At 50.7% G+C, this 26917-nt stretch overlaps 1 long non-coding RNA gene across 1 annotated transcript in view; it reads left to right on the top strand.

The window, feature by feature from the left end:
• The window catches only part of LOC118605612, a 102153-nt gene that overhangs the window by 10823 nt on the left and 64413 nt on the right, over positions 1 to 26917 (top strand). The window contains exon 2 of the long non-coding RNA XR_004952232.1: positions 226 to 352. This is a non-coding gene — a long non-coding RNA (uncharacterized LOC118605612). The remainder of the gene's footprint in view (positions 1 to 225; positions 353 to 26917) is intronic.

The raw sequence follows: 26917 nt of genomic DNA, 5'->3' as shown, positions 1-26917 counted from the left end.
GCTTCTGTCCCCAGACAGGCCAATGCCCCACACGTGCCTGTAGCCACTGTGGTAGTATAAAGTGGGCGCTGGGGCTGAACCCTGGGGTCTTGGTGCTTGGCCAAAGACCCTGACATGAACATTTCCTCTCTGTGCCGAGGAATGGACAGGATGCTGTTTGGTGCTGAGCGGAGCGAGCAGGTCAGGGTCCAAACCTGTGGCTGAGCAGGCTTTTTTCTCTTGTAGAGAGTCTGGGACTCAGCTTTGCTGCTGCTCCGTTCCAGCGGGCTGTTTTAGGAAAGTGTGGGGCCAGCTCTGCCCGGCCGAAGCTAAGAGCCTCATCCCAACGTGGGAGGAAGAGCCGAAGCAAGAAGTAAGTGACTGAATGGAGGCCACTCTGTGCCTTTCCTCCTGGGTGTTTTCCGGGTGCCACTCACCAGGAAATAGATACCATAGAACATTCCTCCCCAGCCCACTGACTCTGCTGTCAAACATGTCAAGGCTTTTGAACGTGTCAAGCTCTTATTTTGTACCCCGCCCCTACCATTATTACCTATTCCTATCTTAAAAACAGACAACAATATGGCTGCCTCATGTCTGAGAAGTAACCAGCTGAAAGCCCTCTGGACAGGCCGGGTGTGCGCGTGGTGTGAGATCCCAGCGAGGAAGAGACAGAATGTCTCTCCAGGCCCAGGCTGGGCCAGGGCAGAGGAGTGTGATGGGGGAGGGAGTGGTGGGCATGACGCCGGAATGAGAACCAGTTTTGAGCATTTTCTGCTTGAAGGCATTGCCCAGGAAACCTCTAGAGCTTTAGAAGGTGCGGGAATCGGGGACAGTCGATCGAAGTGGACCGATCCTTCCACTGGATGAATGTTCCTTGGGGGAACAGTCGTTGGGGGTAAACCGTCCTCGTGAGAAGTGCTGGGCGGAGAGCTCCGGACACGGCTTTCGCCCAGCGCGCTGCGAGCAGTGTTGAAGCTGACGAGGCGCCACAGGTGCGTCCGGGGATGGCGGAAACTGTCGAGCTTCACGCATAACGCTGCCTGCCTCTGAACGCCTTTCTTCGGCCAGCGTCAGTGCACTCTCCCACTTCACCGGGTTTCGATTTTCTCCGGGAGCAGCCCAGTCACCTGTCCTGTGTGCCTGGGAGCTATCTGCTACCCAAGGAATGACCGGAGGGACCACCCAGTGCAGTTTCTGAGCCAGAAAACAGTGGAGGAGGGAGAAAGAGCAGGAGTGTTTGCTAAAGCGTCCCATTTCTTGTTTCCCTGAAATGGGCCCATCGGTGTTGCTGCGTTAACGCTGGGGAAGGACATAGGTGGTGCCTTTTGTGGCGTGAGGTGACACCATGTCTCAGCTATGGGGGTGGAGAGGTCGGCGTGGGTGAGGTGGTGACTGGCCTTCAAGGCTCGAAAAATACCTGGGTAAAGCACAGGCAGGGGTGTCTCATTTTAGGTGACCTTTGTGAGAAAGAAAAACAGTTTTGTATTTACCAAAAAAAAAAAAAAAGATCATCTTCTGTTGCCATGGAAACAGTAGGAGGGAAAGGGAAATGGCTGGAGGAGAAGGTGCGTGGTGATGGGACTTTCTCTGGGGGAGGTGCCAGGGCAGGAGCTAAGGGGTAGTCCTGCAACCCCGGTCCCCTCTGTGTACTTTCTAAGACATGGCCTCTGCATGGCTAATCCCCCGGGTGTGGAGTTTAGGTGCCCTTGATGACCTGCTTTCCATCTGAGCTGCCGATCCAAACCCCCACGTCTCTGCTGCCTTGCTGTTTGTCCTTCTCCAGGGGCCCTGGATCCCCAATCTCAGGCTGTTGTCCAGCCAGCACTAGAGGGATGGGGGCCCTGCTCTGGCTCTGGACCGTGGCAGGGCTTCTCGGAGTGTGGTCCGTGCATGAGCAGTGGTGCCCACGATGGCGAAGGCTCTAGGAGGCCCCTTGGGGAACTGCTTTTGAAGTTAACAGTTGTGGTTGTGTTTGATGTACATTAGAGGATGTTAACCAACACGTGGGATTTTAGTTTTTTTTTTTTAGATTTCTTAGGTAGCAGAACCAAGGGTGAGACCCTGACTCTGTGGATGGCAGTGGTGTATGCTGGTAAGAGCCAGACTCTGAGGCCAGATTGCGTGCTTCGAATCCTGGCTTTGCCGCTTACAGACTATGAGATCTTGGGCTTGTTGCTTACTTTTCCTACTTGAGGGATCCTAACAGATTTTTCCTCTAGGATTGTTGTGAGAATTAAGTGAGTTAATGTATGGGAAGCATTTAAAAAGTGCTTGGCAGATAATTGATGTTACCTATTTTTACTGTTGATTACTGTTGTTAGTATTATTTAAAGGAAGATATTGAGCAAACAATGGCAAAGGTGGTATGCAAATAGCCAGGCTCAAAGTCTTGCATAGACGATCCTGGGTTTCCACTTTGGCTCTGTACTTGCTCTCTGTGTCTCCTTGGGGGAATCCATTAGCTCTCTGACTCCTCAGTTTATTCATCCGTATAATGGGGAATGTAATGCTTACCTTGCAGTGTCATGAGGTGTAACATGAGACCCATCTGGCATTGTGACTGGCACACTCAGTGGCAACTATTGTGCTGTTGTTGGAGTTGTCGATATTGCCACAACTTCCTCGTGAGCTCCTGAGGGACAGGGCCGTACTCGGTCAGCTTTGGTGCTAGATGTGCCCAGTGTGGAGAAGATGCTCAACACACTCACCTGGGGTTTCTTCTGAGCTGAGGAACAGGTACCTTCCGGGGAGGTGTGAGGCAAGTGGGTGGGGCTGCTGCCCGAGGAGCTCCAGTCAAGTTCAGGGAGAGATGCCTGAGGGCGGACCAGGAGAAGGACAGCCTTGGGACTCCAGATTGCCCAGAGTGTGAAACCACTAGTTCTGGGGAAAGTGTGAGAAGAGGCAAGACAAGGTAGGTGTTTGAGCCTGAGTCCCTTGCTCAGCTCTATGGGTCCACAAAGGCTCCAGCCTGCCCACCCAGGTACTGGTGACGTGTGATCTGTGAATTTAAGTTAATATCCACAGGGCCTGCTCTTGTCACCTGCCCTGGGCCCGCAGCTGAATAATATGTTCCCAGTGGGAACTAGGCTGACCTTAGCCTGCCCTCCTCCAGCCACAGGAGTTACGGGGCTGTGACATCCTCAGGAGGAGCCCCCAGGAGGCTGGCACTATGGCCAGCCAGGCCTGCTTTCGAGAAGGCTGAAGGGCTTCACGTGGAAGAACCTACCAGGTCTCCTGACCCTTGGCCTGATAGAATGTGGGCGGTAGGGGACTTGAGGGGACAGTTACACTGCAGTGTCCTAGGGCCATGAGATGAGTGACCTGAGAGTGTCGGGAGGCCCCTTTTGAGTAGCCTGGGGTCTATCCCCTCACAGGCAGAGAGGATTAGATTTCTGAGCCCTGGCCTTGAGACTCCCCGTGGGAGAGGTCCCCCTTTGGCTGCATGGGAAAACACAAGCGGGGTGAGCGGCACCGCAGCTTTTCAGCCACAGGCTCTGCAGCTCTGGGGGGTCACGGGCTGCCTTTGTGAAATTATGCTCTTGCCCTCACGTTTTGCTTTGTTTGGAGGGTATCATTCTAGACTCCAGGTTCTTTCTCTTTCGTTTTTAATTAGTGTGTTTCTAGTTTTATTCTACAGCTCTGTATATTTTCTCCAGGGGACAGAGAATGGCCATCTCTGTGGGAATAGTAATAATAATCAAAAGATAGCACTGCTCCTTATATTACCACTTCTCCTGCTTTTTTTTTCTTAAAAATTTAAAAAAATTTTTGACTACAGTTGACATTCAACATTATATTCATTTCAAGTGTATAGAATAATGGCTAGACATTTGTGTAACTTACAGAGTGACCCCCCATAACTCCAGTATCCCCCTGACATCATGCATAGTTATTACACTATTATTGACTATATTCCCTGTGTTGTACTCTACATCCCTGTGACTATTTCGTAACTGCCAATTTGTACTTCTTACTCCCTTCACCTTTTTCACCCAGCCCCCCCCAAACCCCCTCACACCTGGCAACCATCAGTTTTGTCTCTTTATCTATGAGTTTGTTTACTTTGTTTCGTAGATTCCACATATAAGTGAAATCATATGGTATTTGTCTTTGACTTATTTCACTTAGCATAATACCCTCCGGGTCCATCCATGCTGTTGCAAATGATAAGATTTCATTCTTCTTTATGGCTGAGTAACATTCCATTGTATATATATACCACATCTTTACCCGGTTGTCTCTCAAGGGACACTTAGGTTGCTCCCATATTTTGGCTATTGTAAATAATGCTGCAGTGAGCGTAGGGATGCATATATCTTTTCAAATTAGTGTTTTGGATTTCTTCAGATAAATACCCAGAAGTGGGATTGCTGGGTCATATGGTAGTTCTACTTTTAATTTTTTGGCAGCCTCCATACTGTTTTCCATAGTGGCTGCACCAATTTGCGATCCCACCAATAATGCACGAGGGTTCCCTTTTTTCCACATCCTCACCAACACTTGTTTGTTGATTTATTGATGAGAGCAATTCTGACGAGTGTGAAGTGATATCTCATTGTGGTTTTGATTTGCATTTCTCTGATGGTTAGCGACCCTGAGCATCTTTTCATATGTCTATTAGCCGTCCGTATTTCCTCTTTGGAGAAATGTCTATTCAGGTCCTCTGCCCATTTTTTAGATTGTCTTTTGGTGTTAAGTTGTATAAGTTCCTTACATGCTGTGGATATTAGTTCTTTATCAGATGCATCATTGGTGAACATCTCCCATTCAGTAGGCTGTCGTTTCATTTTGTTGACTTTTGTTAGTTCACCATTCACTCTGCACCCTTCTGCATGTCACGTGTACTACCTGTGAGCCCTAGGAGGTGGGAGTTATCTCATTTTACAGATAAGGAAACAGTTTCAGAAAACTTAAGTGACTGTTATTACTCGTTGTTAATATTATTTAAAGGAACATAATACACAGCTTAGTAAATGGACTCGCACTCAGAACTTTTTGATTCCAGAGTTCACACTGTTACTCTCTTTTAAGAGCTGTCATTTTCTCTTGGTCTTTGTCCTATTATGGTAAATAAAAGCAAAAGAGAACTTCCTTTCATCCTGACCTGGACCTCACTGCCCTCAGCGAGGACTCTGATAGACTGATTCTGGCACTTAGCCCTGCCCCTTGGGTCACTGGCCACAGACCCTTTGCCATTCTCAAAGGCCCTATTAAATATGGCCGACTGATCAGGACTCTGCTCAGGTTTTTGTGTGAAGTGTGTGTGACTCTGGAAAGCTTTCCCTCCACCAGGGGCCCCAGTGAGGATGAAACCCTGCTCAGGAGCCTGGCCCGGGTCTGTGATGGGATGTCAAGAAGGGCTGCAGTCGTGATGGCAGGCACATGGACCCTGTCTCCGGCCAGGAGATGTGTGCCTTGCCTGCGACTCCCCATGGCACCTTTCTGAGGGACCCCTGACATCTCTGGGGGCAGATGGCTGGTCTTTGTTCTACTGACACCGTCTCTGGGGTCTTGTGCCGTCATCAAGTCAGAAAGGATGTTGTGATGTATGTGATGGGGTGAGATTGGGTTTCCCACTCTGCTCAGCTCCAGACTTGCTGTGGGAGCCTGAACATTCATTCCCTGACTCCTGGTCTCTGTCTCTTCTTTTGTAGAATGGGGATGGCAATTGCTGCCCAGCTTCTGACGCAGGGTCGCTTTGAGGACTGCCGAAATTAGTGAGTGAAGGGTTTGTTGGTTGTAAATCTGAGGGCACATGGCTGCCTTTAGATACCTCCTGGGTTGCCTTCCGAGACCCCCTCATCAGATAGAGGCTGTGCGTGTCCACGGCCTCCGTAGTTCTGTTAGGGTTGTCGTCACACTGCAGCAACGCTGCCAGTCTGTGGGTTGCGCCCCTCCCACCTGAAGGCTCTCGAGGGCAGGCAATGCGCCTTGATCACTGTCTATGGTGCAGCATTGACATCCCATAAATATTTGTCGATTTAATAAATGATTGAGTGAATTCATTTCTAACCTGCAGAATCGGCTGGATGTGTTTGTGGGCCTGTTCTGATCTCGGTCAGCTAAGGGTTAGAGATGTGAGGAATCACATGTGATGCTTCTTTATTATCCTCTGAGTAGTCCATGCGTAAATCAGGTGTGGCTTGATCCAGCACCCAAACTGTCTCCACGACAGGGTTTATTTCTTGGTTCCTCTAGGTAGGGTTTAATCCTCTTCTTAGGGTTCATTCTATTCTCTGTCCACACATTGTTAAAAGATATGTACAGCAGCTCTACCTTCATATCTTCTCTAATTTGGTCCAGTGGGATAGATGGAGAAACGTTGTCCCAGCATTCCTAGCGGAGGTCCTCCGGCTGGCTTTGGGCATGTGCTCTCCCTTGAACCAAGTGCTTGGCCAGGGGAAGGCCATGTACCAATTGGCTCAGATATGGGCTTGTGCTGTGCTCTGTGTGGAATGAAAGTATGGGAAGGATGGATCCTTCAATAAAATTAAGGCTGTTGCCGGAAGAAAGGGAGAAGATGGATATGGAGAAAAATGGAAGGCATTTTCATTATAGATAGCAACTTAAAAAAAAAATCTGTATTATTATGTCAATCCTGGGTTCCTTCAAGCTAAACAAGATGTTTTGTGTTATCTGCGTGAACCCCCGCAGTCCGGGGGGAAACATCTAGCTGGAGCCTAGTTCCCCCAAGATGCCAGCTCCCTGGCTTAGCTGGGGACAGACTGTTAGCACTGGGCACTTGGGTGCTTTCAGGCTTAAATATCTTTTAATCTGCATGTCTCACTCATGGGATGTCATCTGGGTGGGGCCTTGGAGCTCATCTGTTCCAGATGTCCAGATGAGAAAACCAAAGCCCCGAGGGGCGAAGGCTCTCTCCAGAAGGCATAGCCAGTCAGCGTCAAAGGCAGGGTCAGAACCATGTGTCCTGGCTCCATCTGGGCTCTCTTCCTTACCCTTTCCCTCACCACCCCTCTTCCCCAATACCATTTCTACTTCGAGAAGAAATTTTAAAGCCAGAGACAAAGGCAGGAGAGACTCACATAGGAGGTCAAGAGACAGGACAGCCCAGTCTCCAGACAACAGTCCTGAGCCTTTCCACGGTCGGTGCCCAGCCCAGAGTCTGCAGCAGAAAGTCAACAATATGTTGGCCAGCCTTTGCGTTTCTCTTCTCCGGACTGAGGGATCAGGGTTTCTAAGAGAAACTATTATCTGCACCTCCGGAGAATGCATGTTTTTCACACATGTGCCCTTCTAGAAAGATTGAGCCTGGGGATGAAGCAGACTGGGCTCTACACTGAGAGCAGATACCAATCATTTTTACAATTGTTTGCAACAGGAGAGGAAACATGAGCTTAACAGTTCTGTTGTGGATGGATTTGGGGTAGAAACGCGAATGAATTGTCAACAGGATAGCTTCTGCTTTTATCCTGGGATTTGCTGCTGCTCCCTGCTATCTGGCTGCCCTGTGAAGAGCCCCAGGATTTACACACATTCCTCACAGGTGCGGCCTCATTGTGCGGTGCAGTCCCAGGGGCTGGGCTGGCGTCTGTGCAAGAGAATCTGTCAGGTGTGTCAGGAAAGGGAGCACACTCCTCAGAGGGGAATCTGGGAGCCCCCACACTTCCCTCAGTTGGGGGAGGGGCCCAAGCAAGGGGACCCAGACTTGAGCCAGCACCCGCCACCTCCTGAGTGGGTCTCTCCCCCCCCCCCCACCCCCAATGTTTTCAAAAGCCCTAGACAGCAGGAACCAAGACGAGCAGCTTTGTCAGCTTCCCCGCCAAGAAAAAAAAAAAAGACCCTGCTCAGAAATCCATTTGCGGGAAGTTTGAAGTTTGAAGCCCTCCAGCTGCAGACTGGTGTGGCGGCCTGGGTGGTCGAGTGGGTGGGACGGGTGTCCTAGAGGGGAGCACGGGGCAGCTGGGAGCAAGTCCAGGAGGGTAACAGTTGCACTGAACAGCAGTGGAGGACTTGCCATTAGACAGACCTGGGTTCAAGTCTTCCCTGTGGTCCTGAGCCAGCTGTAAGATCTTGGGCAAGTTACTTAGCTTCTCTAAACCTTGATTTACCTATCTATAAAATAGAGATAATACCTCATTGGTTAAGAAGAGCAGTAAATGAGCTGATGGGTGTGAAGCACTTGGCACAGTGCTCGGTACAGTCAGTGGTGGAGGTCATGGCCGTTGTCAATAACTGGTAGTGCTGAGGGCGACCCCCCTGCACCCCATCTCCACTGACGCCTTTCAGAGATACCCCGCATAAACACACAATCTGTGCAAAACCAGTGTTTCTAACAAGTTCCTAGCTCCTCTCCTGAGCATATAGCCACCTTTAAACCCATCTTATGGAAATTCTGGAGTCATCACCGATTAATATTGATACAGATAATATTTCAAAATGACTTGCCACTTTCCAAATATTAGCTCTGGGTGGGAAAGGACCCTGGACCCAGGGTACGTGATTTCTGGTTTAAGGAGGAGGCAGGCGGGAGTTACACACACACACTCTTGGGGCAGTAAAAGGTGGAACAGGTGGAAAGAACTATAGGGAGAAGCAGAAATGGGGGCCCAGGGTGGTTTCCCATATCCCGCTCCAATAACTGGCAAAGGAAGTCATCCGTGGTCAACCTCAGCGGCCTGAGTGCCTATATTTTTGTATATGGGACATGGTGGCTCTTCCTCTGATGACAGTTTTATTTCATCTTACAGCAAAGGGTGACTCAGTAATTTTTCCTAGATCTCACAGCTAGGAAGGCGCAGGGCTGAGACCCCAATATTTTTCTTCTTTTTTGGAAGTGCACCCTTCTTTTTCCAGGAGTGCACAGTGAATGGTGGCGGAGCGGTGGGTGAGGCAGCACGTCTGGACACTCAGGCATTGGGAGGCCCAGAGACCTCACCTGGGAATGGCGGTCTGGGTATTCGCAGTATGTCACCAGGGCCTGGCTGTGTAGAAAAGTGCCTGGAGCGTGTGGAGCCCCACGTGGTCTGGGGATCCCCAGGCCCTGTGTGTACATTCGTGCTGGGAGTCCCCACCACAGCAGGGCAGTGCCCTGGAGGCACAGTTCTCCAAGAACAACTCCCCAGTCAGTACCTGGCTCTGCCTGGCGGATGTTGAGGCCACCACATGGGTGGTCTTCTGTGGTGAGGGGTGTGCCAGTGCCTGTGTTGGGGGTGCCTGGGGAGTATGGGGTTGGGAGAAGACACCCCGGGTTGGCACTCCGATGGTGGCAAGCTCCTCCTCACCGTTAGTGTTCGGGTCCCTGACCTCCCTGTCGGGGACACGTTCACTGTCCTCATTCTCTTGCCTTATGGACCTCTTCATGGCACATACCGTGGTTGCAATATCATTTTTAATTGTCTGGTTATTTGGTTAACAGCAATCCTGGCACCAAAATGTAAGCTCCATGAGGCCAGGACCTGTGTTAAGTTTGTTCAGTGTTGTATCCTAAACCTAGCGCCATGCTCGGTATTCGGTATTTCATTCATTCTTTGATTTAGTCAGTGTACATTTATCCAGTAACTCTTGTTCTTGTTTCGTGCCAGGTGCTGGCTAGGACTGGGGTGCAACTGTGGACACTACCATTGAGTACCCTGGCCCTGGAGCTTACAGTCTGGTGATATATATGGGAGGGTAACACGTGCTGGCTGCAGGAGTGACTGAGTGAATGGTCCAGGGACGTCCTGGTCCAGCTCGCCCTCTGAACCATGGGCGGCAGGACTCGAGGGCTCCCCCTCTCGAAGGTGGTCAAGACCAGAGCTCTGCTCTCTTCTGATGAAAGGGGCTGGCGGGGAGCCCAGGGCTCACTTGCCCAACCTGTTGGGGTTTCAGATTCGTTCCATCTGAGCAGTCAATTAATTAGTAATTGGAGCTACCCATCACCCCGGGCTCTTGCGCCAGTTGCCGGGCGCCCCTCCTTCCTACTTTCCATTTGCTCAAATTGAGCAGCCCAGTTCTGTGATATCATTTGAAACCTGGCCAAGAAGCAATTAATGTGCTGTTTGCTGACAAGGATTTGCTGCTGCTCCAGGAGCAAGGGCTGGGATGGGAAGGCCGTGCAGGGGAGAGGAGACTGAGAACAAACAAAGGTGTGGATGGAGGCGCTGCTACTGGTCTTTGCAATGCGCCAAGGCCAGGCAGGAGCTGCCCTCCTCTCGGACCTTCTCTTGCCCTTCCCTGCCCGGGCCTGTGTGCTGCATGGAAGGCCCTGGGAGGTGGAACAGGGCGGATTTCCTGGGAATCCTGACAGCAGCCTCCAGTTACTGAGCTCTGGCCATGTGCTAAGTGCCCTGGGTTTATGAGCCCATCCCATCCTCATAGAGCCCTGGGAGAGGGGTGTCATGAGCCCATTTTATAGGCAAGGAGACTGAGGCACCAGAAACGAAAGGGCTGGCCCCAGACGACCTGGCAGTCAGTGGTGGGGAGGCATGTGAGTGTCTGGAAAATCTTGCCTGTTCAGGCAGGTACCCAGCAGGGATAGGAAGGGTCAGCCCGTGGGCCCACTGCCAGGTCACGGTGACTTGCTGGAGGACACAGGGCTTGATAAATGATGGCATTGTGTAATCGGTAGCCACTGGAGGGTGGTTGGCTGGAATCTGATGTCTAGCCTAGTCCAGCTCAGCCGATGGAGTGGAGGCCCATGACAGAGTGAGGGTACAGCCTGGGGGGCTGCCGAGGAGCAGGGCCCCCTTTCCCATCCCAGGTGGCTGAGCCTGTGGCAGGGCCTGCGGGATTCTCACAGGAATCCCTGCAGATGGAGGTAGCCTGGGTGGGCCAATTTCTTAGTGGCTAGGGCACCCAGGGCCCTGCCTTCCCACTCTTCTCAACAGCTTTGGGGCCAGCCTATGGACAATCCTGTCTGCTCTGCTGTTGACTCATCCTGGGTGGAATTGTATGCAGAAATTAGTCAACAGAGGCCGTTCCGGGACCACAGGCAGCTCTCTGTGGACACTGTGCAGGTGCCCTGCCTGCCCTGGGGGTCTTTCCAGGACACAGCATTGGCCTTCATGAGTGTGCTTTGGGGAGTGGGGGCTGCTCATTGTAGAGCAATACAGTAGGGTGCTGGTGGCCTGGCCCACTGCCTGGCGGCCTTCCCCAGGCCTTCCCCTGGGTGGGAGGGCAAGCTCTGGCCTCTGCCAGCTTGCCGGGTAGAAATGGAGACCCCGGAACTGGAAGTGCTGGCGCCTCCCCACCCTGCCCTTTGCCCAGCACCTGTGTGCTAGGCACAGCGTTGGGAAAGCAGCATGTGGGCGCAGTTGCCAGTGACCTGTGGTAGGGCAGGAAGAGTTGAACGCAGGTGGACTCGGGTGTGAGAAGTGCCATCCCGGAGGAGAGCTTGCGTGTTGGTTTCCTTAAGGTGCCGTGGACATACCGTGAAGCCGTCGAAGGGTATGTGGAGCAAAGGGGTAGACGACGACGGCTGCGTCCCTCACCTGTTTCCAGCCAGCACTCGCCCTCCCCAGAGGCAACCACTGTTTCCCATGCATCCTTTGTTCCCTCACGGAGATGTGCTCGTCAGGCGTATGGCAGTCGGGCTTGTGAATATAGTTGATGTCCCCAAACTTTCTTTTACATGAATAGCAGCATGTTCTACGTGCCGCAATGCCCAGTGCTTTCTTCCTTTTAATGCTCCGCACATCTTGGCATTCGTTTCGTATCAGCTCATACGGAGCCGCCTCATTCTTTTCAACGGCTGCATCATTCCATATTATATAGCCGGACCGCGTGTCGTTTTGACCAGTGCCCCATTTGGGGCTTTGCAATTAACCTCCTGCCGTTGACTGATTCTGCCATATTGCCCTGCGAGGAGGTTGCACCAGGTTCCTCTCACCAACGAGGTGAGAGTGGCTTTCCTCCCCCGCAAAGAGCGGTATCAAACGTGCTGATTGTTGCCAATCTGATTGGTAAAAAAATGGTACCTGGTGCCAGTTTTGGTTTGCGTTGAAATGGTGGGTAGCTGAGCTCTTCTCCATACGTTAAAGGCCAGGCTCAGCCCCGAGGCAGGTTTAAGCAGGGTGCTGTGTGAGTGCTGGTGTGGCCTTCTCCCGGGCAGGCCAGCGCTCTCCAGGGTCCTGTCGCCAGTGCTCACTCAGCTACACGTGCCGGTCGAGAAGGGGTGGAGGACATCTGGAGCAGGGTTGGCGGGGCTGCTCTGCCAAGAGTCAGGCGAGGAAGGAGATGTCTGTCTGGAGTGCTCGGGAGGACATGCTGTGATTTCATTTTCCCACGGTGATGGAGAAATGGAGCAGGCCCCTAGACCAAGGGAAGAAGAGGGGGCAGCCTTCTCCCTGCCTGCGCTGGCAGGAAGTCCTACCTGGAGGCAGGGAGATAGAGGCCTCGCTGTCTTTCAGAGCTTCTCCGGCCTTGGGACTTAGAGCTGGGGCAGCTGCTTATGGGCCACCCACTTGTCGCCAAGCTGTCAGGCTCCCAGCTGGGGTACCCTTGCTGCCCAGAGCTTTCTATGCTGTGGTGCTTACATGATGGGTGAGCCTGCACAGGTCTATCTGATGTGCGGGCCTCCTCTTCCTCCTCTGCCCTGTGAGCTCTCAGTCCTTATGGCCTGTTCTCCATGTGCTGCCCTCTTTCGTGCCCCCGGCCCTACCACAGCGTGGCCTCTCAGCACTCCCTGGCTAAGGCCTTTCCCTGACCACAGTGTCTCCCCAGCTCGTCTTTTTTGACCGCTATGGCTCCTTGGCTGATGTCTCCTTGTTCACAGCAGTTATAGTGTGGCACTGCCCACCTAGAAGCCTCAGCAAATAAAGAACAAAGTCCACCTAGGTGACTGGTCCTGCCACCTGCTCTCCAAACTCAGTCCTCTACCCACATCTGACAGCCCGGTCTCCCCAGGCATACTCTTGCCTTTTGGCCTCTGTATGATCCGCTCTCTCCTGGGATGTTCCTCTTTCTTTGCTCTACATCTTCATCCCTTGAGAATGAGGTCAAGGGCACTGCCAAAGAATCATTCTCTGGCCACACTAACCTCTCTTTTCCCATGGGTCACTCTGGGCTTAAGGGACTCATAGTGGCAGTGGTAGTTGTAATAATAGCCAATACGTGCAGTGAGTAGCAGATGTGAGACTAGAAGTCATGGGTCTGACCGCAGAGCTACTACCTCTAGATGCTGAAGGTCTGCCCTTACTCTGGAGAGCGAGAGTTGTCTCCTCAACTAGGACACAAGCTTTGTCGTCTTGCCTGCCACTGCAGCCACAGCTCCTGGCACAGTGCCCAGCATGCGGTGGGCACTCAGTAACTGGCACATGAATGGATGAGAACCATGGAAGGTTTTTGAGCAGGAAAATGACATGATCAGAGTCACCTGGTCACATGGAGGTGGACTGGCATAAAGACTATTTCAAAGGCTGTTAAGAGAGTCCGAGGTGATGAGGGCCTGGTTTGGGGAGGACAGTAGGCATGGAGAAAACAGGGCCTCTGCCTGATGCCTCTGGGCTCCCTCTCATATCAGGCGTGGGGCTGTCCGCCAGGCCCTTCCGAGAACAGGGACGGCTGTTGCTTCCTGGCTTGTCTCCTGTATGGTGCCTCGTGCATGTCGAGCATGCAGTAGGTATTCAGTGGAGAGGCATTGGCTGAGCTTGGACCTGGATCCCTGAGTCCTGGTAAAATCTGGGTGGAGAGGTATTCCCAGTGGGTTCCCTGTCACCCTTTCTTCTTTCAACCAGATATGAGAGCCAGACACAACAAGTCACAGAGATTGGCTTCAGATTCTGCTGCTTCTCAGATGGTCACCAAGGCCAGATGTTTAACGGGTCTAATGTGACGCTGATGAGGGTTACCATGGAGATCACTTCAGGCGCTGTCTGAGGAGCCTCAAACAGGGTCTGGGGCATAGGAGGTGCTTAGCTAATGGGAGCCATGGTGATCATGCTGATGGTGATGATGGAAGTTGTGATGGAGAGAGCAAGCTGGGTCTTGGGACCCCACATGAGTCTGGGCAGAGTGAGAGCCCAGCCGCCAGAGCACCTACTCCTGCCAGCCTTTCTGGGGACTACTGTGTGGCCTGTAACACCCAGCCATGGTAGCAGAAGGCTGGCCCTGCTGCGATTGTCTGTGGCTTCTCAGGGGACGGGTTTGGCAGGACTTGGTCAGGAAGATTAGTGCGTCCTCCTGGCCTGTCCAAATAGATGACCACGTCACCGACTTACCTGCCCTTCAAGACTGTCTGGATCCCCGGCTGCTCTGGCCATTGGTGGACAGATTGGCCCAAGGCTGACACATGGAGGGGAGGGAAATCGTGCCGATCACTGGACCTGGTGTTTGGCCAGTAACTGCATTCAGCCCCGTGCCAGGCTGAAGTCACCGGGCGAGTCCCGTCACCAGGCACATGAGTGACGAGGGGCATGGCAGGTCTTGGGAGGCTGGGCAGCCATTGTTGTCTGGCTTATAGGGATTAGGTCTTTTATGTGAAGGGAAGAAATGAATCTGCTTTGTCGCAACTAGGGCATCAGGCTAGAAACACAGTTGGTGTTCCTGGCAATCCCCAGCACTCTCCAAAGCTTATTTGTTGCTTTTCCGAGACACGTCCAGGTGCTCTCTGTTATGATAACAAGTGGTGACACAGAGTTAGCTTGAAATGGGATAAACAAACAGATTAAAAATAACTGGATTTGGGCGGCTTGGCACTGGATCTATGTGTAGCCTGTCACTGCTCAGCCGAGGGGCAAAGGTAGGCACCATCAAAGGCACCCCTTCTCCTGGAGCCATGGGGGAGTTGTGGTTGGGTGGGGCTGAGTCCCTCTTTCCTGTCCCCACTTCCACCACCGTGCAGCGACGGGCTGCCTGAGGCCTCACGGAGGGGTGCGGTGGGCCCGGATGTGAGCGAGGCAGTTTATGTCTGTTTGGAGGAAGCTGGCCAATGTTTGGACATCTTTATGGTTTTGGAAGTTTCTTGGCCTCACCCAGAGGCGCCATGGTTGCATCAGAATTCGCGGTCCTCTCCTTGGTGGCCCATGTAGAGGGAGAACAGAGCAAAGGGAGCACACTTAGAGTCTTCGAGGAAGAGTTGGAGAAACAAGATGCCTTTCTTATTTCAGGCTGCTGCTTCAGACTCGCTTCTGCCACATGAAGGGCTTTGCACAGTGCACTTGGAGGCTTCTCTGGGCAAGGGAGAGCAGTCGGAGACATGGATCTCATACGTGCAGGGTCTCGAGGTGTCTTTTTATGATTTGGTCACCTCACAGCAGGAGACTCAGGAAGGCTCAGTGTGGGGTGGGAAGAGAGGTACAGTTTAGGGCCCCACCTACGCTCCCATTGCCAAGCGGAGTCTGTTTTCATTAGTGTCACTGGTGCCTATCAGTGATGATGCTCTGTAGATCACAGGCCTGTGTCACCACTGGCCCCAGGATTCCTGAGTCCTGCCTACCAAATGCGTCTGGCTATCCTCCTGGCCTCATGGTAGGACTGTACTTTTCTGCTGTCCCCTTGATGTTAAGTGCGGTCACGTAAAAACTCAGCATGTCGCCAGCCTGATTTTCTCTTTCCTTCCAGCACAGAATTCCAGAGAGTAGCTGATCTGTCTTCTCAGGCCCCAGAATGAGGACCAGGCAGGGTAGAGACCCCAGCCGATCCGTGATAGGCGTGTAGTGTAAAGAAGAAGTAGCCCTGTGTGGGTTTAAGCCATTGAGACGTCGGGGTTTTGCTGGTTATTGCAGCATAACCTGGCCATCCTGATGGCAGTAGAGGGGTAAAGGGGGTGGCGAGCCCCCATGCCTAGCCTAGAATCAAAACCCAAGTGCTTCTAAAGGTAGCACCTTCTTGCTCACTAAGTACCAACGACACTGGCCTTTCTGTTGCTTGAATGAGCCACACTCACACCTCCCTCAGGTCCTTTGCACTTTCTGTTTTCTCTTATTGAAGCACTATTTCCCCAGGTTTTTGTGTGGAAAAAACTCCCCGTCATGTAGGTCTCAGCTCAAAGGTGACCTCCCAGAGACTTTTCCTGACCACCCAATCTAAAGTGCTGTCCTGCCCCCACTATCACTGGGTTACATTACCATGTTTATCTTTTTGTAGCACCTATCATGCTTGTTTACTTGTATATTATCTAGAAAGTCAGTGCTGTGAAGGCCAGTGAGTGTGACCGTGCTGGCCTGAGATGGGCCCCCATACTTATTCGATGAATACATGGGCTGGAAGGAGTGAGGGGTACAGGGATGTATTGCCATGTCCTAAAGGTGGAAACTTTCGAATGTACTTGTTCAGCACTGACAATGGAGTGGGAGCTTAATAAGCATTTGTTGAGTGAATGGGCTCTGGTAGGGAGGGGGTGGTGGTGGTGTCATTGCATGAGAATCTGGCAGAAGACTGATCTCTCCAAGGGCGGGAACTATGCCCCTAGCCAGCTCCGTATGCAAAGATTGGAGTAGCTGCTATGGCTCCTCTAGGTCAGAAGAGAGTTACTAGGATGGGGACTTGGGCCATTCCGTGCCACTCCATCTCAATTCACGTGACACCAGAGTCCAGTGAGCTGAGGGATGACTGGTTGGACAGGCCCCCTAGACTGCAAATGATAGCCCAGTGAGTTTTGGCAGGTGAGAGAGAGAGAGAGAGAGAGAGAGACAGACAGACAGACAGACAGACAGACAGACAGAGAATGAGAGAGAGAATATGAATGAATGCATGCATGCATGCATACTGGGTACCACTTTGCAAGCTTTCTACCCCTAGAGGACCTTTGCTGATCAGGAGGCTGTGAGAAGCCAGGAGCCCAGGAGGGAGGGCTAGAAACTTGGACCAGGTGACTTGGGGTGGAGTTGGGGTGAGGAAAGGGGCTCCCAGGCTTATCATGCTCTGGCCCCTGGTCTTTGTCCTTCTTAGAACCTACCAGTCCTGGGCCTTGCTGGGCACCTTCTCTTCTCTGTACCTGGAATACTCTTTCTTGTGAGGTGACTTCGGGTCCACTCTGAGCGTGGCCTCCTCAGTGAAGCCTTCGGTGACCGCTGAATGTTGGCGGCACCCTCCTCCGTGCTCCTGCGGTTCTTGGCTCAGCTTTGCGGGAGCACTGATCTCACTTACTGCCAGGCAAGCAGGCTGGGCTCTTATCTTCTGTCTCCTCACTCACCTTCCGGCACGTGGCCGCTACCCTGTCAGCGATTACTGATGACGAGGGACTTGGCGTCTTCAGGCAGCTGTAGGATTCTCAGGTAGAGAGGAGGTTGTCTGATCATGTGTCCTCAGCAGGCAGAACCCAGGTTGTCTCATGGAAGTTATGGACAGACAGATGTCAGTTCACAGTGAGGAGGCACTTTCTGTTTGTCAGAGTGGCCATCTAGGGACCCAGACACCTTGGGGCCACTTTCCAGCTCTGAAGGTGTATAAGCAGAAGTAGCATGACCCCCACCCCCTTGTAGTTTAGAGAGCAGGTGGAAGCCTTAGATTTTCCAGCTCCCTGATGGGCTTTTACTGCTGAATGGGGTAGATGTGACATGAGGTAGCCACCAAGGGGCTGAGTGGAAGTGTTAGGGCCCTAGGTGTTTCCCAGATGCCAAGGGTATGGTCTAAGGGTTTAAGGCCTGATGGGTGCCCAGGCCCTAAACCGATTCAAAGGTGTGGCCGAGCAGCTTTGTCCAGCTGCCTGGAGCCCTGCAGATGGGAGGGGAATGGTACCTGGCCTGTGCCATGTGTGAAGACACTTGTTCTGTGTCCTCCACAGCAGTCTGGGCAACCTGGGCAGGACTGTACCATGTCCTGGCCACGTGCCCTTGGGAGTCTCCACACTCCTATGTCCTCGTGGAGCTTCCTGAGGGCAGCAGCCACCCTGTTCTCCTTAAAGGGCTAGTGTCTCCATGGCAGAAGGATGACTCCTTGCAGTTCTGGACCTGGCTCTGGACTTTTGAGTGACCCCTAGGGCAGGTGGAGGAGGAGGTGCCCCCAAGAAGACAGATTGTTGGTATGTAGTGGGAAGCTTTGGCTACGTGCTCCGTGAGCCACGTGCCGCAGGCTCTATGCAAAGGCTACTGTTCTTGATCCTTGGGACTCAGTCCTCCTGCCTATGGCTTCAGGAAAGGTCACTTCCCTTTCACCACATTGTCTCCTGACTTACTCACTCTGGGCTAATGTTGAGCGCTTGCGTCCTGGCCCTCCACACCCAGCCAAGCCCTAGTCGGCATTATCAGGCCTCGGCTCCAGCCCTTCCATCTCCTGCCTTAACCTCAACCGTGTTCTTCTACTTCTTTCCCCCTCCAGCCTGGTCACCCCTGCTCCCAACAGTACCTCTCTTTCCACCTCTGCAGCTTCTCGCTCTCAGCAGGCCTTCAGCAAACCCTTGCTGCATAACTTCTCGCAGAGGGGGACCATGTGATGCTGATCTAGGACGTGCACCGCGGAAGTTCGCAGAACGAAGGCGCGAGCCACCACCTCGCCTCTGATGGCAACATCAGTGCTGCTTTGTCCCCATGCCAGTTGTGGTGCTCCGCCTGGGGCTAAGCACTCAGTAGAAGGCCAGTTGTACATCCTGGTCCAGACAGACCTGTTGGATGCTGCAAGAGGTGAGATATGAGGGGGTCAAGGCTTCTCCCTTGGTGCAGGCTTCTGCCCGTGTGACTGCTGGGTGACCTCGCTGCACCTCCATTGTCTCAGGTGCTGGATGGGATTCGTGGATCTGGCCCATCGCCCCGGTTACTGGGGTGTGGTGAGCTGAAGGACTGTCTGAGCTGGTTATTGAGGTGGGTGATACAGTCCTGCAGAGCAGGAAATAGAGAGGTGTTACTGTCAATATAGACAAAGTGGGGTTCTTTCCCTCTGCCCCTGAGTTCTGGGCGGGTCTGTTTTGGGGGCCAGCAGCACTTGCAGCATCTCCTTGGCTTAGTTCTGTCTCCCATTCATAACACGTACTTTGAGCTGGTCACTGGGTAGGACAGACAATGTCCTGGCCCTTATGGGGAGGGTCATACAGACTCACTCTCAGGGGGGCAGGAGGACTTGGGAGGGAGGGATATAAATCTGTATCCAGGCTGAGCCCCCCAGAAATCATTCCCAATAATGAGTGGTAGTGACAGCTCACATGAGGCTGCTCGAACTTTTGGGTCTTGCAGGTCCCTCACAATTCAGTGACCCAGGATAATAGGATATCAAATGCCATAACTAGTTATAATTCTTAACATGTTAATACAGCATATTATAGTAGATATATTTCTAGCTGTATGTTGCTCACAGGCGTGAACTCATTTGACCCCAATTCTCAGTCTGAATCAGCACTGCTATGGCTCGCTGTCTCGCTGTGCTCATGGCACTCTGCATTATCTGAAATGTGTGTTCGCTTATTTGTTACTTGCCACTAGAATGGAAGTGCCATGAGGGCCTGGGTCTTGTCAGTTGGCATGTGTATCTTGCTCTTAGAGCAAGCTTGGCACAGGGTAGGGACTCAGTAGGTGTTTGTTCACTGATTGAATGAATGAAAATGTTCAAATTGGGTTTTCACAACTGTCAGGTGTTATCCCATGTTCCACAGTGGGGAGATAAGGCTCGATGAGAGGAAGTGACGGGTTCATATTTGTTTCTCAGCCAGTAGGTACCACGGTGAGGTTTGAACCCCCATACATACACAGCTCAGGTGGGTATGGGTGTCTCCTGGGTGCAGTGTGTGTGGGTAGACCCTGGCACGCGTAAGGTCTGTGTGCGAGCAGCAGTCATTTTATTGCATGTGGCATGTCGAGATGGAAAGGCTTTGCAGGAATTTTGCTTTATAGGCACATAAATGTCTTTATTACCCTTTACTGTGGACGTAGGTCCAAAGAGGATTCTACTGTTTTCTACCAAGGGGTTTATCTGAGGCCTCTCTGGAGGCTGGAGCTCCTGGCCCTGCTTTTTGGAAGCTGGACCTCAGGGAGGAGCAAATGCTGGCTATGGGCAGGGCCTCAGGCCTGAGGCAGCTTGGTATTCATGGGGCAGGATGGGGCGGCAGCATCCCTGGGGTGAAATGTAGATTTAAGCTGCCTCAGTGGGAAATATGATGTTATGTAGCTCATTAAATCCTATAGGGGCACCGAGGAGAGCTGCTTCCAATTACCAGGATGAAAATTAATAGAATAAAAACTTCTAGCCCGGTTGCCCCATGGTGGAGCAGGAGGGCTTCTGATGCACAGTCAGGGCTGGCCAGGAAGTATTGGGGCAGTTACACAGACCGTCTGATTGGGCTTGGTGGGGAGGTCCTTGCTAATCCTTTGTCCCCTTGGCCCAGACCAGGAAGGGAAATGGGGCTGAGCAGGAAGCTGGACAAAGCCTGGTTTGCAGAGACCTGAGACAGGACGATGCTTGTTGGCAGCCTGGCCAGCCTCCAGAGAGCTTCAGAGCTGGGGCAAAGCTGGGATGGAACTTGGGCTCACTCTTGAGCATTTGCCTGAAAGGCTTGTCCTCAGGTGACCTGGCGAAGCTCAGGCGCCATGACTGCGAAGGGGCAGCCCCAAATGGGCTTGACTCCTCATTTTGCTGTGGGGTCCCAAGGACAAGTGTGGGGTACAGAGGTTGCTTAGGTTAGAGCGGTGGTTACCGCAACCACCCACTGCTGTTACTCCTGATAAAGGGGGTGTTATTGGCTCGAGCTGAGAGCCACAGGCCCTCCGTGGGTCAGGGCCCATCGCTTGTGTGCAGGAGCAGATCTGGTTTGTCTGCCTTCTGCCCAGCCACGCACCACAGGTCTCTCATGTCGGAACGCATTGTCGCAAACGCTGCCTGAGCACCTTCTGCCACTGTTCAGCCAGTGTGCCCTCAAGGGAGTGGATCATTCAGCCAGGTGTGCAGTCCACTCTAATCTTGCCTGGCTGCCCCTTGGGTTATCACAGTAAATACTCAATCCATGTTAATTAGTAGTAACAATCTAGGAGATCGATACGGTATCACCTCCATCTTACTAGTGAAAAATGCTGAGGTTCAGAGGTGAGGCAACTTGGCCGAGGACACACAGCCAGGAGGTGCTGAACTGGAACCGGCCCATGTGACTCATGGCACAGCCACTGCTCAGAAGCTCAGCTTTCTGCTGCCTCCTCGGATGGGCAAAGCAGGCTTCCTTCGAGGACTCTCAAGCCCTCCCCTGCAGCATTTCTGAACTTCTTGCATCATTCTTTGCCAGTAGGAAGGGTCAGACATTCTCCTCCTCACTTTGACAATGAGGAAAGAGAAAGGCTGAGTGGCTTGCAGGGCTCACACTTGCACTAACCAACCTCTGTCCATGGAACGTGGTGCCAGAATGATGGGTGTGTTTTGGTCGAAGTAGCGGAAGTCCTTGGATGCCAGGGGTTTGTCACGGGGGCGCCTGCCTGGAGTTCCCTTGGTTTTGGGGAGCTGGTTATTTTATGTCTGGAACACAAGGAGACATCGGCGATTCCCTGGGCTTGTGGTCCCCATGGCGGGGCTTCTCTTTGCTGGGGACCGTCCTTGCTGAAGGACCACCCAGCGTGTCAGCCGGCAAAGTCTCATGGGTTAGTGCACGCAGCCTTGGACAGAAGGGGCAGTGGGATACTTGGGGCTCCGTCATCCAAACTGGACTGTTTCCTTGGATTGTTGTGTTATATTTATTCCCACTAATCTACATCTCTTGCCTGTTTATACAGTGCAAAGATCTAATAAAATGTATTTGAGGCCAGAGCAGATGAGAAACATTTTGGAAAGAAGTATAAAAGGAACAACGTCTCAGAACACCTAGCTAATCCGAGTTGCTCTCGGCTCTCTCAGCTCTGCCTTAGAGCACTCCGTTTCTCCTCCTGTTCATTCTCTGTAAAAGCAAGAGTGAGATTTCTTGACATTGAGCAAATGCTGGTGTACAGCGTCTGGGGTGAGGTTTGCACATGCGCTATTGAGAGCAGGAAGTTCTTCCCAGTGGCGAATGCTGGCATTGTGGCTCTTCCATCTAAGGATCCCTGTGGAAAAGCGGCTGATCTCACCATTTACGTGCCAGGACCCCGGATGCCGAGGCAGGGGAATGCTGCAATCTAAACATTTACATTCTGAAAAATGGGAAATCATCCACTTAGATATAAATTAGCCAGGGCCTGACGGGTTTATTACATCCTGGAATGCTTTCATGAGGCTTTCAGAGGGGTGCATGTTGCAGGCCTAGGTCTCCAGCTGGGCTTGCCTGTGGCATGCTCCTAGGGGGACCCGGCTGGAATGCACAGGCTGGGCTGAGTTGTCCTTAAATTTCCATGGTCCGTAACCAATTCCTGTGTGACACAGGGAACAAGGAAGCACAGTGCTGCACCCTGAACAATGAGGTGCCCCGAGCATCTTGGAGCTGATGAGGTGAGGTCAGTCAGGGAGGAGGAGAGGGAGGAGGAGAGGGAGGAGCCAGATTCAGAGGCCCAATCAGCAGCTGCGGACCAGAGTGGGGCAGGAGAAATGCACTCTGCCATTTTGCATATGATGTGACTCTTGTGGAGCGGGAAGAGGGCAAGGAATGAAACAAGAAATGTCCGGGAGGGAAGAACTGATCATCTTGAGATGGAGGTTTCAGACAAGTCTTGGACTGTAAGCCCTGGGGCCCAGCCAGATGATGGTTGGCGTAGCTCCCAACTCTCCCAGCGTGGACTGAACAACGGCTGTGGGCAAACCCCTCGAGGTGGGCCCATGTCCCAGAGCCAGCTGAGTCCCATGCTCAGGGAGTTTAGAAGGTCTCAGGGAACAGGTGGGGAAAACACACAAACGCACATAATTGTCTCGAGCTAGGAGCTTATTTATGTTTTCCCCTTATATATATTATATATACTAGGCATCTATGTAGATATATGTAGATATGCTTAGAACAGATGCTGAATAAATGATTTTGGAGGAATTCAATGCTAATGATGAATGACTATGACATCAGCTATTTTTGGGGGGGGGGGGTTGGAGAAAGAAGCCTGCTTTGTACAGAGGTCTTATTTGCAGGGATTTTATCCAGAGCACTGGTTCTCAAACTAGCTTGTGTCAGAGTCACCTGCAGAGCTTGTTAAAACAGATTTCTGGGCCCCACCCACCTTCAGAGTTTCTGATTCATTAGGTCTTGGGTGGGTCCTGGAAATTTGCATCTCTCACAAGTTCCCTGTTGCTCTGCTGCTGTTGACTGGAGGGACCACACTTTGAGGAGCACTGATCTAGAATCCTAAGCTGTGGGCTTCCGTGGGGGGAAGGGAATCCTCTGTAGAACCTCCTTGATTCTGAGACTTTACCATTCATGCCTTGAAAGAAGGAAAGGACACTTGCCGGTATCCATGGAACCATTTCCGTGTTTTTAGAAAGAAGCCAGACTTCTTATAATGTGGGCAGAGCCAGCTCGCTGCCACACACAGCAGCGACTGGCTTTGTGGGTTTGCAGATTCATGCGGCAGGCATCCACCAGGATCCTCTCTGTGCCCAGCCCTGTGTGCGATGTGACTTCAGCTGCAGGAAAGACTCTTGGGCAGGATGTTTCTAGCACAGTTTAACCTACTCAGTGTTGGGGAAACACTTCCTCGAGCCTAGCTGGGCTTTCCTGTGTGGGAGCTTGGAAGGGAGATGACGTAATACTTGCCATGGGGGTGCCATCATCCTCTGTGCCCTCTCATGCCCCCAGCTCCATTGGAGTCCCCGATAACAGCTCCGGACCCCTCCGAGAAGCCAACCATTTCTCTCAGAGCCTGTGAGTCACTTTGACACCCAGGTGTGTGTCTGCCCTCTTGAGCTTTCCCATAGCAGACTCCCCAAGCCCGAACGCCTTGGCACCCTGCAACCAAGCTCCACTGACACGCCGCTTCCCCTACCCCTCCCGCCACCCCCTACAACCCACCAAGTGTCCTCACGTCTGTTTTGCTTCTACTGGCCATCATTTTCCTGAAGAGTAACATCAAAGTTGAACTTTGGAACCCCATGAATAGTTTTGCTTCCTTGTAAACAGGCCAACCCCAGTGCCTAAATGAGGACAAGGAAGGGGACTCCGTGGGGCGTAGCAGAAGGGAGGCTCGGTGAGTCAGGCCGCCTGGGTTTTTGTTATATGACTTCAGGCAAGCCCTTTCTTCTCCCTGGTCTCAGTTTCCTTCTCTGTCAGATGAAGTAGGATGATGCCTGTCCTATCTCCTCCCCTCTCACGGTGATGCGACTCCAGTGGGACAATGTCTCAGCTTTCCCTCAACACGTTGGAACTATTGAAGGTGTCTGGCATGATGGGCAGACCTCTGAAACTGTCCTGAGAGCAAGTGACCCTCTGAGGTTGGAGGTACAGAAACCCCGTGGGGCAGGAACAAGAGTTAGCTCAGAAGTACAACATGGGTTTGAGAGACATGCTGAGCACCTAGATAGATTCACATTCCCGCTCTGCAACCCACTGACCCCAGGGAGGAGGCCATGCTTCTCGGCCTTTCTGAGCATCTGGACAGAGGGAATAGATAATAGCGCCTTGTTCACTGGGTGGTGTAATGCTCATAGGCACTTCTCGTGAACCAGGCCCTGTGTTAAGATCCAGTGATGACAATGACAGGGCTTATTGGTGTGGCTTTAGTATTAGCTACAGGAGCAAGAGGTCACACATTTGAATAGAGGGACCCAAACTTCCTATACTCCCAAATCATACCATGCTTGGTACTTAAAACTGGCTGGCCCCATATACGCTTGGTACTTAAAATTGGCTGGTACTTATGGGGTAGAGGCAAGTAAAAATTCAAGGAATGTTTATTAGGCTGAGACTGTGAGGAGGGGAGTTTAGCTCTTCTGGAGCCTGGGTAGTTTTTAATTTAACTTTTATTTTTATCGAAGGAATATATATTTATAGCCAACCAGTAATAAGCCTCTAATGAAAAGCAGCAGCCCACTGCCGCATGCCTCCCATCCCTGGTTTCTGCTTTCTAGAGGTAACTGTTTTTAATTCTTTTAGGTTTTTTTCTTTTTTTGGTATTTACCATCTTCCTAAATCATATGCTTATATTATCTTTTTTTCTTGTTGTAATTTTGATTTTTCAACTTTCCTATTTTTTGACTTTCGATCCTGGAAGATGGGGATTAAGTTTTCCTGTGCCAATTCTCTTCTGACCGAAGACACACATGTATATGTCTCTTTTCCTAGTCTTCCTGAAACATGGCGGCACCCAGGTTATAACTGCACAGATACTCACAGTGGTGTAAATATATCCGTGGAGTGTACTATGATCATGTTTTCTTTTCTAAGACTGTTTATTTTCCTTGGAATTAGGTACATATGCCACTGATTTGCTTTTCTATTTACTTGGTGTTCTATTATTTATTCTCCTATTCTCTGACTAAACGGCATATTTTCTGACTGCCTCAGGTAACCTTCGTTCCATTTTTTTTTCTTCAGTCTGGATGGTTGCTCTCGAGGCACTGCTGCTAATAGCCCCTGTGTCTATTTATTTTTATAACTATCACTTTGTACTTATTAATCTGAGTTCTCCCTTCACCATCATCCAGGGAGTGTTGTGGGATCACCTGCCTACTGAGTTCCATGCCTTTCTCTCTCTCTTCATTTACTTTCTCACTTTCAAGGGACATACCTTCTAGTACTTTCCCGAGAAAGGGTACACGGGAGGCAAAAAATTTGAGATCTTGCATGTCGGAAAATATCTGTTTGACTTTCATAGTTGACTAATAGTTTGGCTGAATATAAAATTCTAGGTTGAAATTTCTTTCCCTTAGAAACTTGGGCGGTATTGTTCCATTGTCTTACAGTTTCCTTTGTTACTATGAATAAGTCAGGTGTTATTCTGTGTCCTGATCCTTAGACAGCGACCATTTCCGTGGCACTCCTCACCACCACCAAGAAGTTTTAAAGATTTTTCCATTTATCACCAGGGCATTGAAATGTCACATTTCTATTGCTTAGTATGAGTTTAAAAAATGCATTGTTTTGGGCACTTGGTGGATGCTTTGAAATCTAGAAACTTTAGCTCTAGGGATTTGTCTTGTATTATTTATTTAATAAAAATTTCTACCCATCTATTTTCTCCTCTCTGGAAGTGTGTGTGTGTGTGTTCAATCTCCTGAACTGATTCTCCGATTAACTTTATCTTCTAATTTTTATCCTTTTACTTTCTAGACCAATAGTTCTTAAACCTTTCGTTCTCAGGTTCTTTTTTTTTTTTTAATTTTTCTTTTTCAAGTAGAATTGACATTCAATATTATTTTATATTGGTTTCAGGTGTACAGCATGGTGGTTAGACATTTGTATAATTTATGACGTGATCCCCGCAATTAGCCTAGTACCCACCTGGCACCATCCACGGCTATTACAGTATTACTGACTCTATTCCCTCTGCTGTACTTCACATCTCCATGACTGTTTTCTAACTATCAATTTGTACTTCTTAATCCCTTCACCTTTTTTCACCCAGCCTCCCCAACCCCCTCCCATCTGGCAATCATCAGTTTGTTTTTTGTATCTATGAGTCTGTTTCCATTTTGTTTGTCAGTTTATTTTGTCCTTTAGATTCCTCATGTAAGTGAAATCATATGGTATTTGTCTTTGTCTGACTTATTTCACTTAGCATAATATCCTCTAGGTCCATCTATGTTGTCACAAATGGTAAGAGTTTATTCTTTTTTTAGTGGCCAAATAATATTCCATTGTATATATGTACCACCTCTTCTTGGTCCAGTCATCTATTGATGGATACATAGGTTGCTTCCATATCTTGGCTATTGTAAATAGTGCTGCAGTGAACATAGGGGTGCATGTATCTTTTCAAATTAGTGTTTTAGATTTCTTTGGATAAATCTCAGGTTTCTTTTTAGTATCAAGATCTGTTGACACTCTTAAGATCATTGATAATCCCAAAGAGCTTTTGTTTACATGAATTATACCTATTGGTATTCACTGTACTAGAAATCAGAACAGAAATTTAAATTATTATTTTGTTAAAATAATAAAGCCATTACATGTTAACATAAATAGCATAAGTTATAAAAATATAAATATATTTTTCAAAGAAAAAATTTAGTGAAAAGAGGGACATTGTTTTATATTTTTGCC

Source organism: Rousettus aegyptiacus, unplaced genomic scaffold (assembly GCF_014176215.1).
Source record: "Rousettus aegyptiacus isolate mRouAeg1 unplaced genomic scaffold, mRouAeg1.p scaffold_m13_p_7, whole genome shotgun sequence".
NCBI lineage: Eukaryota > Metazoa > Chordata > Mammalia > Chiroptera > Pteropodidae > Rousettus > Rousettus aegyptiacus.
The sequence above is the reverse complement of the archived record's forward strand: the minus strand, read 5'-3'. Positions and strand labels throughout refer to the sequence as shown.